A 13,367-nucleotide genomic window follows, 5' to 3' on the forward strand; every position below is an offset into this window, starting at 1 on the left:
AACTAATTTTAGACTGAATTTTGCAGGAGATGTGTTGTTAGGACTGCAGACAATATTTAACGGCATGTGTGGGCAGTTACAAACTACTTCCAGAAATCTAAACACAGACATTTGCTGATTATAAAATTGGTAAATCTTTGAAGAGAAGAAGTAACATGTTAGCCATGTCCTTTCCTCCAGTGACATGATTACACTGTCACTCTTAGCTGCTAATAGGATTCCAGATACAAAGCACTTTAATCCATCGCTAACGCCCAACATAAGATAAATTCTGGGTCTTGGAGCAGCTATAGTGAAGTGGTGCCCTGCTAGAACTGCTGTTGTGGTGGGCTGTTTTCAGTTAGTGCCATTTGATCTCTCTATAGCTATAGAGATACATACTGGAGAGAGTTATAATATCTATAAAATGACTGTTTCCCCACTCCAAGCACAGAGTTTCTTTTAAGGGTATAAAATTCTGTTACAGACTATGTTGATGACTTTTCCTATAACGAATCATTTTTGTTTACAAAGTTAATATAAGGCAAAAATAATCATGTTAATTAAGGCAAAGGAGATGACAGTGGAGATCACTTGCATTCATTAGCAGGGGACAGAATGAGCTATTAGGACCAGTTCTGCATAGGGACTGACATGCAGCTGCATCATTCTAGGAGGAGCCCTAGAGGGAATTGTGGCTCAGGGTATGTCTACACTGCAAGTAAAAACCCGCAGCTGGCCTGTGCAGGCTGACTCGGGCTTGTGCAGCTCAGGCTAAGGAGCTGTTTAACTGCAGTGTAGACGTTCAGGCTTGGGCTGCAGCCTGAGCCCTGGGAACTTCCTGCTACACAGGGTCCTAAAACCTCGGCTCCAGCCCATACCCACCATCTATGCTACAATTTACCAGCTCCTTAGCCCAAGCCTTGTCAGCTGGCATGGGCCAGCCATGGTTGCCTAATTTCAGTATAGACCAGGGATCGGCAATCTTTGGCATGTGGCCCATCAGGGAAATCCGCTGGCGGGCTGGGACTGTTTGTTTACCTGCAGTGTCTGCAGGATTGGCCAATTGCAGCTCCCATTGGCCGGGGTTCACAATTCCAGACCAATGGGGGCTGTGGGAAGCGGCAGCCAGCACATCCCTCGGCCCACATCACTTCCTTCAGCCCCGATTGGCCTGGAACGGTGAACCGTGGCCAGTGGGAGCCACGATCGGCCGAACCTGTGGATGCTGCAGGTAAACAAACCGTCTCAGCCCACCAGTGGATTTCCCTGACGGGCCGCATGCCAAAGGTTGCCGATCCCTGGTATAAACATACCTCAGAGTCACCACACCTACATTGCTTCCCCCTCTTGGATATAAGTTGCAACACTTGACTTCCCCAGTTCTGGGCAGTTCTGCCCACCCAGGGGCAGGAGGGTAGATCAGGCATCCATACAGCTCCTGCCTCCCTCCACACTTGAGCTGGGATGCAGATAGATCCAGTGTGACTGCATAGGATCAGGACATAATTTTGCCCTCTATTATGATTAACACAAAGCCATAGACGTAGAGCTAGACAACGTTTTTCAACCAAAGCTCATTTTTAGTGAAAAATGCAGAGTTGGCGACACTGAAACATTTAATAAATTTGTGCCAGTTTCACTGAATTGTTTAGGCAAATTAACCCCCCCCATAACATTTTGTTTCAACATTCTTGAAACAAAATATTTCTATTCGAAACTTATTGTTTTCAAAATTTCTTTTAATTTTAAAAATGTCCAAAATGAAACATTTCCCTTCAGGTCAAACAAAATGTTTGTTTAACCCAAAAGATTTTTTTTTTTACTTTTTAATACAACAAAAAATTCTAAAAGTTTTGTTTTTAATTTGACATGAAAGAAATCGCTTTTTTTTTTCCAGAATTTCCAGCCAACCAAAAAAAAAATCTGTTATTGGTAAAGCTCTACACAGATGTGCATGATGCTTATCTGATCAGTGATACAGCTATTTAGAAGTGATAAAGTACACACCGTTTCTGTTTTTTTCAGTGTTTGTGTTAATTTTGATTTGGGGAGTTTATTTTTAGACAAATTCTATGCCTTATTGATTAAATATTTCTCACATTGTATGCAGTCTCTCTCTCTGCCCTGTGCTCCTGGAGGTTGAGATCTTATCTACTGTGACCACTGCTAACCTCGCTTTGCAAACAAACATTCAACACGACAATGCTTGTTAATTTCAGAGATTTTCCAGTGGCAAAACTAAACTTTTCCTACTAAGTATGTCAGCAGTTGTAAAATACAAATAAGGTTTCAACTCGTTCCGGAAGTGGCCATGATTTCCACTTTTTAACCATATATATGAAAATGGTGTTTATAAACAAACAAAAATTCACCTGCAGTTCAGTAAAGGCCTGGTCCAAAGCCCATTGAAGCCAATTGAAAGGTTCCTATTGGCCTCAGTAGGCTATGGATCAGGCCCCTATTGCATAGAGCATTCTTATTGGTCAACCACTTTTGATAATATGTCTCTTAGGTTATTTTCCACTGTAATTGACAGACTCTCTGCATGCTGAGTGACACTGAACACAATTACTGATAATGTGAAGACAAGATGGCCTGATATGAAAGATTAGAAAAGACCTTTTGATTGTTCTGCAGATTCATAGGTTAAAATTTTCATTATTCATCCCAAAGTTGGATACTTTAGTCTTATTCAAGGTTTATCTTAATTTACCTAAATGTCTTTGGAATCTAGAAATCCATTTGGATATCTCCATAAAAAAGGCTTCTGTGAGATTTTTTTTTTTAAAAGACTTCCTTTGTTTTTAGGCCCTGAGGGTGATACAATGAGAATAACTTTTCTAATGGTATTTCCAATCGTTACTTACAGCTTCCCCAAACACCACTAAATCTAACATAATTTCCTTCTAAGGCATCTATTAGTATAATAGCTACACATACCACACAACAAAATACTAACCCAGGAACCTATCCTTGCAACAAAGCCCAGTGTCAACTCTATCCACATATCTATTCAAGTGACATCATCATTGGACCTAATCACATCAGCCACACCATCAGGGGCTCATTCACCTGCACATCTACCAATGTGATATATGCCATCATGTGCCAGCAATGCCCCCCTGCCATGTACATTGGCCAAACCGGACAGTCTCTATGCAAAAGAATAAATGGACACAAATCTGACATCAGGAATCATAACATTCAAAAACCAGTAGGAGATCACTTCAATCTCTCTGGTCACTTAGTGACAGACTTAAAGGTGACAGTTTTGCAACAGAAAAGCTCTAATGAGAAACTGCTGAACTTGAATTAATATGCAAACTAGATACCAATAACTTTGGCTTGAATAGAGACTGGGAGTGGCTGGGTTATTACACAAATTGAATCTATTTCCCCACGTTAAGTATCCTCACATCTTTTTGTCAACTGTCTAAAATGGGCCATCTTGATTATCACTACACAAGTTTTTTTCCCTCCTGCTGATAATAGCTCATTTTAATTAATTAGCCTCTTAGAGATCGTATGGCAACTTACACCTTTTCATATTCTCTGTATGTATATATATCTTCTTACTATATGTTCCATTCTATGCACCTGATGAAGTGGGCTGTAGCCCACAAAAGCTTATGCTCAAATGAATTTGTTAGTCTCTAAGGTGCCACAAGTACTCCTGTTTTTTTGTGTGGATGCAGACTAACATGGCTGCTACTCTGAAACATGAAACATGGAGAATCATGCTTGTTGAAAGGCCTTTCAACGGAACTGTGAACTTTTTGTGCTCCAGGGTTCAAGAGTGCAAATCAGGGGCCATGCTGTCACTTCAGATTCTCACTTGCAGTTCCTGTTGGCCCTTATCTAATCCCACAACATAGTCCTAAAGTGCAGCCACCATCCTGAGCTCCACTGGCTCAGAGGTCCCTTTGATACTTCTGAACCAGTGCAGGTCCTCTGAACAAGTCAGCCAGATGGAATAAAGATTAAGATGCACAGTGTAGGGGAATGGCAGCATACTGCAGTATTTTGGAACAGGTGTTTGGATATTGTGCTAAACCGATGGTTTCTCCAGCTATAGGAAATTTGCTATTGCCATGACAACAACAATAACTTTCATGTGGCCTGAACAGATAACTTGGTGACTCATAGACTAATCTGGAAGCTTAACACAGCTGCCTTTGAAGCAAGACTTTTAGCATTTTTAAAATAGGGATTCTGCTTCAGGCAACTGAGAAATGCAATTATGAATGCCTTGTTTACATTTTTTGTATTATTTATTTGTTCTCTCTATATTTGGCAGAATAGGTTTAAAAAAATCAAATCAAATCTCTCCTTCTGGTATTCTCTTTCAACAGTCACCTACATTGCTGTTTAATTTTGGTCAGAAGAAATTTTAAGAGGCACATTTCTCAGTGGCATTGTCTAAGATTCAAAGCAAGCAATCCTCCATTAGTTGGCTGTTTGCTGTGGCAACTTCTCGGATCCAGATTGCATTTATTAATATTCACTGCTGTGGTTCTCAAGCCTCTGCTTGGAAAAAAAAGTGTTAGAGAGAGGTTGAAAGTGTTATGAGAGACAAAAGCTACATAATGCTGGCCAAAACTGCTCTAAACTACCAGCCAAATGTTCTCTGTAACAGCAAAGGACTGACACAGTTGTATTTTCCATGTAAAACCTTCACAGACTCAAGTACTATCATTTCATTTCAGTTGCAGCAAGTGGTTAGTAGAAACTCTGAACAGGACAAAGCTTTTGCTTTGGCTGGTAGTGTAAATTTTGACAAATAGGGGAAGAGGCTCCGAGATGGACCACTTAAGTCTGCCTTCTTATCAGAATTTCCACTGCCAAGCACATACAGGGCTGGTCTACACTAGGGTAGGGGGTCGATCTAAGATCACGTAGCTGAAGTTGCGTATCTTAGATCGAGTTACCTACTGTCCTCACGGCGCGGGATCGACGTCCGCGGCTCCCCTTGTCGATTCTGCTACCGCAATTCGCGTTGATGGAGTTCCGGAGTCGACAGGAGCGCGTTCGGGGATCGATACATCGCGTCTAGAGACGCGATATATCAATCCCTGAGAAATCGATTGCTACCCACCAATACGGCCGGTAGTGAAGACGTACCCTCAGAGAAGACTTCAGTGTTACATGTACGGAAGGTATTTTATTCTTCCATGTTCTATCATTCACATGATTGATCTTACTCATATGTCTTTCCTTTCCCTCAACTCACTGTCACCATCATCTTTGGATCCAGGGGCATGGTTTCCAGAAGACCGTAGATCAAATCAAGATTGATATATTTCTAGAAGATATCTGTTGCTCAAGAAGAAGTTAATAGGCATGAAGCAGGAATTACTGGTAAAGTTCTGTAGCATGGTGTGACAAAGTTCCTCCTCTACCTTGGTGGGTCCTGTGCTTATTGGCAGATTTGCTCACCTCAGTGATCTTCTCCACAGTCTCGATCAACTTCTCCTGTGTCTGATCAGGAATGGGGAGGTTTGGGGGGAACCCGGGCCCACCCTCTACTCTGGGTTCCAGCCCAGGGCCCTGTGGATTGCAGCTGTCTATAGTGCCTCCTGTAATAGCTGCATGACAGCTACAACTCCCTGGGCTACTTCCCCATGGCCTCCTCTAAACGCCTTCTTTATCCTCACCACTGGACCTTCCTCCTGGTGTCTGATAATGCTTGTACTCCTTAGTCCTCCAGCAGCACACCTTCTCACTCTCAGCTCCTTGCACCTTTTGCTCCCAGCTCCTCTCACACACTTCCTTTCCTCTGGTCCTCCCTCCCTGACTGGAGTGAGCTCCTTTTTAAACCCAGGTGCCCTGATTAGCCTGCCTTGATTGGCTGCAGGTGTTCTAATCAGCCTGTCTGTCTTAACTGGTTCTAGCAGTTCCTGATTACTGTAGTGCGGCCCCTGCTCTGGTCACTCAGGGAACAGAAGACTAGTCATCCACTGACCAGTATATTTGCCCTCTACCAGACTCCTGTACCCCACTGCCCTGGGTCTGTCACACATGGGTTTATGCAGGAGGTCAGATGATCATAATGGTGTCTTCTGGTCTTAAACTCTAGGAATAGATATTGGAGGTGGGTTTTATAGTCACGTAATCTTGTTACTAACATAAGATTATTCCCTCTGCCAATACAAGATTATTACTCTCCATTGCTTCTGTCCATTAAAGGCCAGGCAGCATACCCAGAAGTACCCTGGTGCGTCTAGGACACATGCTCTACCAAAAAGGAACCAAGGTGATACTTACAACAAATTTTTGGTCAGCAAGTTAGTTTTGTTCTCTGTTTCCCTGTGAACCTTGGCACCAATGGCGAGATTTTCAAAAGACCTGCGCTCCTAGTTAGGCACCTCAGTAAAATGGGATGATTTTCAAAAGTTGAGAGCACCCAAAAACTCCCACAGAGAAGAACAGGAGCAGCCGAAAACTGAGCTCTTTTAAAAATCTGGCCATCAATGGCAAGGTAACCAAATATGTTACAAGGATGAGTCACAGCAGACTTGATACATCTTATGATGTACTTCACACTAAAAGAGTCCATAGGCAAATCCTTTGCAGAGAACTCTTTTGCTACGAACATGAATAGACCCATTAGAGGTGCAATGAATAATCTTAAAAACCCAAATCTGATTGCAATGGGAGTCTGGAGCAATCTTTAAGAGGAGCCTGGGGCAGAAGTCCAGGCCTACAGGCCTGTGTGATAGAGGGAGAAAAGAGAGTTTACATAGACTTTTAACTCATTTCAAAATCAAAACAGCCTTAAATAGCTAGGAAAAAAGTCATACTCTAACCTATCCCAGTCGTTGAGCCCTAACATATTTAGATAGGGGGCACCATCCAGAAACACAGGCCTTTATCATCACAATGGTATTTAATATGATACATGAAATATTTTCTTTGCCCTAGAAAAGCTTCCGTTCAGTTTCCAGCCTGATAAGCAAACAAAAAGGTTCCAGTAAGTAACAGCTTTACACATCTGACCCAAAGCTCTGAACTTTGAAGATCTGCACATCATCAAGAAGAAGCCTGGCAGATTTTGGTCTTGTCTACGCGAGACCTTGATTTTTAGACTTCGGCACCATCGCTACCAGGTTGTAACTCCATTGGTTGTAGCAATGGTGGGAATTTCAGTGTACACTAAGCAGCCACTGGGATTTTAGCCACTGTGTTGCCTAATGCCTGCTCTGAGCAAGGGTTAGATGACATGGTTAAAAAGCCAAGCAACTGGTTTGTACTATCTGTGTAGCTACCTATGATACCTGTAAGGCCCCCATTATTGTAGTCCTGAGTGCCTCACTATCTTTAATGTACTTATCCCCCAAAAAACCCTGTGAGATAGGGCAGTGCTATGATCTCCATTTTACAGAGAGGGAAATCTGGCAAAGTAAGGCTAAGTGACTTGCCCCAAATTACACAGAAAGTCTGTGGCAGAGCAAGGACTTAAAGTCAGGTGTCCGAAATCTAAGGTTAGCACCTTAACCACAAGAAAACCCCTCTTCTCTATTAGCAGAGTCGTTGTTGCTACTACAGGCAGACTACGGTGATGCTAGCAACAGTGGAAAATGTTAAGAAAAATAATGCTGTGTAAACACAATCTTTGAGAACTTCAGGCGCTAAATCAAACAAAACCAGCTTATTCACCTAGGTGGGTTTCCCCTCTTCTCTTTAGCTCTGAATTTCATGAGACACATGATTATTCCCTTCATGTCAATGTAGTGCAATAATCAAGAGAGTGACATGCAGGAAACTGACAAGTGAGGAAGAAATCTGGAACCATTTGATTAAAAACAATCAATAACACAGTCAGACAGAACCTAGTAGGTGGGAAGCATAGATGGCTTAGGGTGGAATAATGAAAAAGACCAGATAAACAAAAGCAGAATAGTCATCCTTCCCCTCTCACATGGCTGGAGGCAGAGAGAATAATCAGGACATGACTGTGGTTTCAAAGTAAATGCAATAACTCTGCCGAATATTGCAATCCATAGCTCGCTGACCCCTGACTCTGTACTGATAACCATGCTCCTCTCCTGTGTATAGTAATCTTCTGCCCCTGATTCAGTGGGATTCAAAGAGGCAATACAGTGAAACTGAACCCTTTAGCCCAGCTCAGAAAAACTAATAAAGAGGTAATTTTATTTATTTATTTATTTATTTACAGGAGTAAATGCATTCTGCCTCACGTTAACTTGCTGACACCTTTTGTTAAGGGATAGGAAGGTCAGGGTATCCTAAATCCTTTCACATGATTTGTTTCTGCAAGTCATCTTGAAAATACTGGGGCGACATTGCATTACTGGGTCACAGATCCCTTACTGGTTAGGTGCAAAAATGCATGTGCCAAGGATATTGAGCAATCACATCCGTTATTTAATACACATGAGGCTGATTCTTAAATCCAAGTTCGTATCTAGCTATCATAGTAGCCACCTCCCTAATTCACTGGCTCTGAAATGTCTATACAGGAACATGTCGTTAATATCTTAGGCCTTGTCAACACTAAAAAGTAGCTTTTAACTATACTGACCTGAGGAAGAGCTCTGTGGACCTCAAAAGCTTGTGTCTCTCACCAAGAGAAGTTTGTCCAAAGAAAGATATTACCTCCCCCTCCTTGTCTCCTTAACTATACCAGTATAGTTAAGTGACACAGCTCCCCAGGTGCAGATGCAGTTATATCAGTTAAAAGATGCTTTATACTGGAATAGCTATTCCCAGTATAAGGAGAAAAATCTACAAAGGTACATGGCACATTTATACTGGTATAACCATGTCTGCACTGGGGTTTGTACTGATACCTATACTGGCAAAAAAAATCACACCCTTAAGTGACATAGTTATACTGGTACTACTTTCAAGTGGCGTGGGCTTTATCTATTGCAAGGGTAGGCAACCTATGGCACGCGTGCCGAAGACAGCACGCGAGCTGATTTTCAGTGTCACTCATGCTGCCCGGGTCCTGGCCATCGGTCTGGGGGGCTCTGCATTTTAATTTAATTTTAAATGAAGCTTTGTAAACATTTTAAAAACCTTATTTACTTTATATACAACAATACTTTAGTTATATATTATAGTCTTACAGAAAGAGACCTTCTAAAAATGTTAAAATGTATGACTGGAATGTGAAACCTTAAATTAGAGTGAATAAATGAAGACTCAGTGCACCACTTCTGAAAGGTTGCCGACCCTTGATCTATTGGAAGGCTGCTTTAAGACATTGGCTTAGTTCTGCCTTAACCATTTGACTGAGGGGTTTAAGGAATTCAGCAAGGTAACAACCACATGCCTAACTTTAAGCACATGAATAGTTCTTCAAACTTATTAGACATGTGCCTAAGTACCTTGCTGAATTGGGGCCTAAATGAGAATGTGAAGTAAAGCTGACTGCTTGCTGGTTTTTCTAGACCCTAAGGCCTAGTCTACACTAAAAAGGGTTTGCCAGTATAGCTATACCGGAAAACCCTCCTAATGGAGACATGGCTTATGCAGGGCCGGCTCTAGGCAGCAGCATTCCAAGCATGTGCTTGGGGCAGCTCTTTTCAAGGGGCGGCACGCCGGCTTTATTTATTTGCTTCTGTGGCAAAACACCTGGAGCCTGCCCTGGGCTTATGCCAGCAGAAAAATGTTTTTTCTGGTAAAGCTTATACCGATTACCTGAGCAAAATAAACTATATCAGCAAAAGCACTTTTATGCCAGTATGACTGCAGTTACACTAGGGCTTTTGCCAGTAGAGAAATGGTGTAAAACAAAAACCACGCCCCTAACCGACATTACTAGACCGGCAAAAGTTTCTACAGTGTAGACCTGGCCTAACTCCTTGATCACGCTGTGCTAGAAATAGACACACACACAATGCCCAACATCATGTTGCCATGTAAGAAATTTCTACAGGCAGCAAAGCAGCAATCCATCAACTGGTCAGGTCCTGTCCACATCAGTCCCACAAATCAAATCTTCCCACATCCACACCAAGGACAAGCTACAGATCCGCCAACATCCTCTGAGTCCATTTTACCCCAAAGATGTGCTATAACCCTGCACCATCTGCTAAAAATTACATGTGCCTTCATCACATAGGGCGTATGATTCAGAGACAGTTTATTAATTGGTTTTACTATTTTCCCAACAGTCACTAAAGTTTCCCCATTGTTTCTACCGTAAGCCAGATGAATTTTAACTGAATTCAGCCACACACATATTCCTCCAACTGCCCGTGACAAAAGAGAAGCTAACTCAACTTTTATGAATCCCCAATACAGCCACATACCAGAGAGACATAAAAACCTCTGACACAGTATGAAACATATAGGAACCCTTTTAATGCAGGATGCATCGCAGCAAACCCTTGATTTGACTAACTGTTTGATATTTTCATGTAGCCATTACAGCTAACTGGATTCATAAGTCACATTCTCTTCGTGTCTGTAGCTTTAAAAGAGGTGCATTCACATTGCAGCTAAACTGTTAGTAAAAATTTCTCTAGAGGAAAATCTTTGACGAAAGGAATCAGGAATGCTTCACAAACCAGGGAAAGAAGAGTGAACTAAGTACCTCCAAATTCAGGTGTTGATGATGGACAAGATTTGCACTCAAGGATAGAGAGGCATTTAAGTTTTTTGTTCTGTGTTTGTACCATGCCTAATCCATGAGTAAGGCTCTTAGGCACTATAGTAATACAAATAAAGGATTAAACTAGGAGTAATAGGATAAAATTGAGAAGATATAGGCTGAATGTTAAGGAAAGCTTTCTGCCCATGAGCATTATTAGGCTAGAGTTACCCAAATGTTTGAAAGTTGAGCTTCTACTTAAGAAAATGATATCAATCCAGTCCTCCACCACTGCAGCCTCATCATGTATTGTTAAAAGCCTACTCAGATTATACAGTTTTATGGAATCATAGAATATCAGGGTTAGAAGGGATCTCAGGAGATCATCCAGTCCAACCCTCTGCTCAAAGAAGGAGCAATCCCCAGGCAGATTTTTGCCCCAAATGGCCTCCTCAAGGATTGAGCTCACAACCCTGGGTTTACCAGGCCAATTCTCAAAACACTGAGCTTTCTCTCCTTCCTGGAAGAGCTATATACACAAAGGTGGCACAAGTACTTCTCATTCTTTTTGCTGCTTCAGCCTAACACAGCTACCACTCTCAAATCTATATGGAGTCTCAGAATCATAGAATATCAGGGTAGGTAGGGACCTCAGGAGGTCATCCAGTCCAACCTCCTGTGATACTTCATCATGTGATACTTCTCCTTTCTTACATGCTTGGATGAGCTGCGACGTAGTTAACAAAATGTTGACATTTAAAATATCATCACTGGCATCTCAGTTGGCATCCATTGAAATGAATGAGGCAGTGCATACCATAGATCTGTTGTCTCAGGCTCTCTGCAAATTCAGGCAGATATTAGTGTTTTGGCTAAACTTTGGTCACAGTTTGAAGGTTTTTGCCATAACTATTGCAGCTAGAGACATACTTAAAGAACAAGAGAAAGCTGAGACCCTGGAGCACAATGAAGAGATCTATCCATGTTCCCTATCTTCCACCCCTCTGTAAGTCCTTCATCCTTTTCAGGGAGAGGCACATCCCACACACTGGGAAACACCACATCAGGTTGTGGAAATGGAATATCTCCCAGAGAAAGTAATGGGAGCCCCAACTCTCAGTTCATTTAGTATTAGTTGATAGACTAGACTATAAAAGTTATCATACAGAATAAACCCCACCTTGATAAGGGTGTGGACTTCATAATCTAACATGTCTTTTTCATCTTGCTAACTTCTCTTGTATGACAGACTCTGCAGAACAGTGATATGGAATACAGAAACGTTGAAGTCCACACCCATATCAAGCTTGCATGCCAATAAGACCCCTTTGTATATTTTAATGATAGCAATAACATAACACATTTTCTAATCAAGGTTGCCTTGAATGCCAGGTATTCCATTCTGGAGTGTACTCTGTGATTTCTTGTACTCTGGTGCCTCCATAAATACCTCAGCTCATAACCGCCACATATGGATCTACACAATAAAAATTAAGACACTTTATGTGAAGCTTTGAAAGCTTTTCCTACGGGGAATTTTATTCCTATTTAGACTGGCAGAACTAGAATTAAAACTAGCAAAGCTCAAGTAGAATGAAAGATGGAGGCAAGTGAAGAAAGGAAAAAATACATTTTACAACAGAGAGGCCTGTCTGATCTGCTGTCAAGAGAAAAAGGGGAAAAATGGTTCTGGGCCATTAGGATTCTTCCAGCCACATCTTCTTGGAGATCAAATGGGGATCACAAGTTGTCATTCATTAATGTACAAAATAAAGCAAACAGCACTGCAAACAGAGAAGTAAAAAAGAGGACTAACATGGCCTGAAAATAGATAAAAGAAGCTATTTGATGGCCGTTCCCTAAATGTGATGAGTGTATAACTAGAACTGGGTGAAATGTTGTTCGGTGAAAAATGTAGATTCACCGACACTGAACTGCTTCACAGATTCATGCTACTTGGCTGAATTATTAGAGTTGAAACCAATAGAAATTCAATAATCAACATTTCATTTGGAATTTTTTGAAACTAAAGGTTTCAATTTTTTTGGTTTGAAATAACTTTCTGGTTGCAAATTTTCCTTTAATTGTATTTTTTTTAAATTAAAAAACAATGAAAAATGGATGAAATCAGAATATGTCATTCAGCCCGAAATGAATTTTTTTTTAAGTTCACTTGGCTGCCATTTGTGAAAACTTTCATTTTTGGTCTTACCCAAGACAATTTTTATGTTTTGCTTATCAAAACAGTCAAAGAACCAAAAAACTAGGTATCTGCATAACTCTATGTATAACCACCTGTGTACTGCACCTTTAAAATATTGAGGCATTTCCTGCTTGCTGCAAGTGCAGCTGTAGGGAAGCTTCTATTTCCTGTTTAACATAAGAATGGCCATACTGGGTCAGACCAAAGGTCCATCTAGCTGAAAAGTCCTACCTTTTTTAATCTCTCCTCATATAGGACCTGTTCTAAACCACTAATCATTTTAGTTGCCCTTCTCTGAACCTTTTCTAATGCCACTTTCATTTCACAGGCACAGCACTGCAGAGTAAACCATTCTCTCCAGTGAGACTTTATATTCGTTCGTTCTTTCTTTGTTGTTTTCCTTAAACTGAAATAAGAATAACCTGGATTAAGAACTATAGGGTAAATTGGAAATTGTGTTAAAATTACCAGCTATCACTGTAAATTAGAAGGGCATTCCTAGTCCCTTTTGCATGCTAATGGGGGAAGCAGAGAAGTGTGCAATCTAAGGGCATATCTTAAGGCCACGTCCAGACTAGGGGAGGAAAATCGATCTTAGATACGCAACTTCAGCTACGTGAA

The 13,367-nt window shown here is 41.3% G+C and overlaps 1 protein-coding gene across 1 annotated transcript in view; it reads right to left on the minus strand.

Moving 5' to 3' along the window:
• Nucleotides 1–13,367, minus strand: part of FRMD4A (FERM domain containing 4A) — a 554,591-nt gene that overhangs the window by 520,348 nt on the left and 20,876 nt on the right. The window lies entirely within an intron of this gene.

The sequence above is a fragment of the Gopherus flavomarginatus genome, chromosome 1, assembly GCF_025201925.1.
Source record: "Gopherus flavomarginatus isolate rGopFla2 chromosome 1, rGopFla2.mat.asm, whole genome shotgun sequence".
NCBI classification, from domain to species: Eukaryota; Metazoa; Chordata; order Testudines; family Testudinidae; genus Gopherus; species Gopherus flavomarginatus.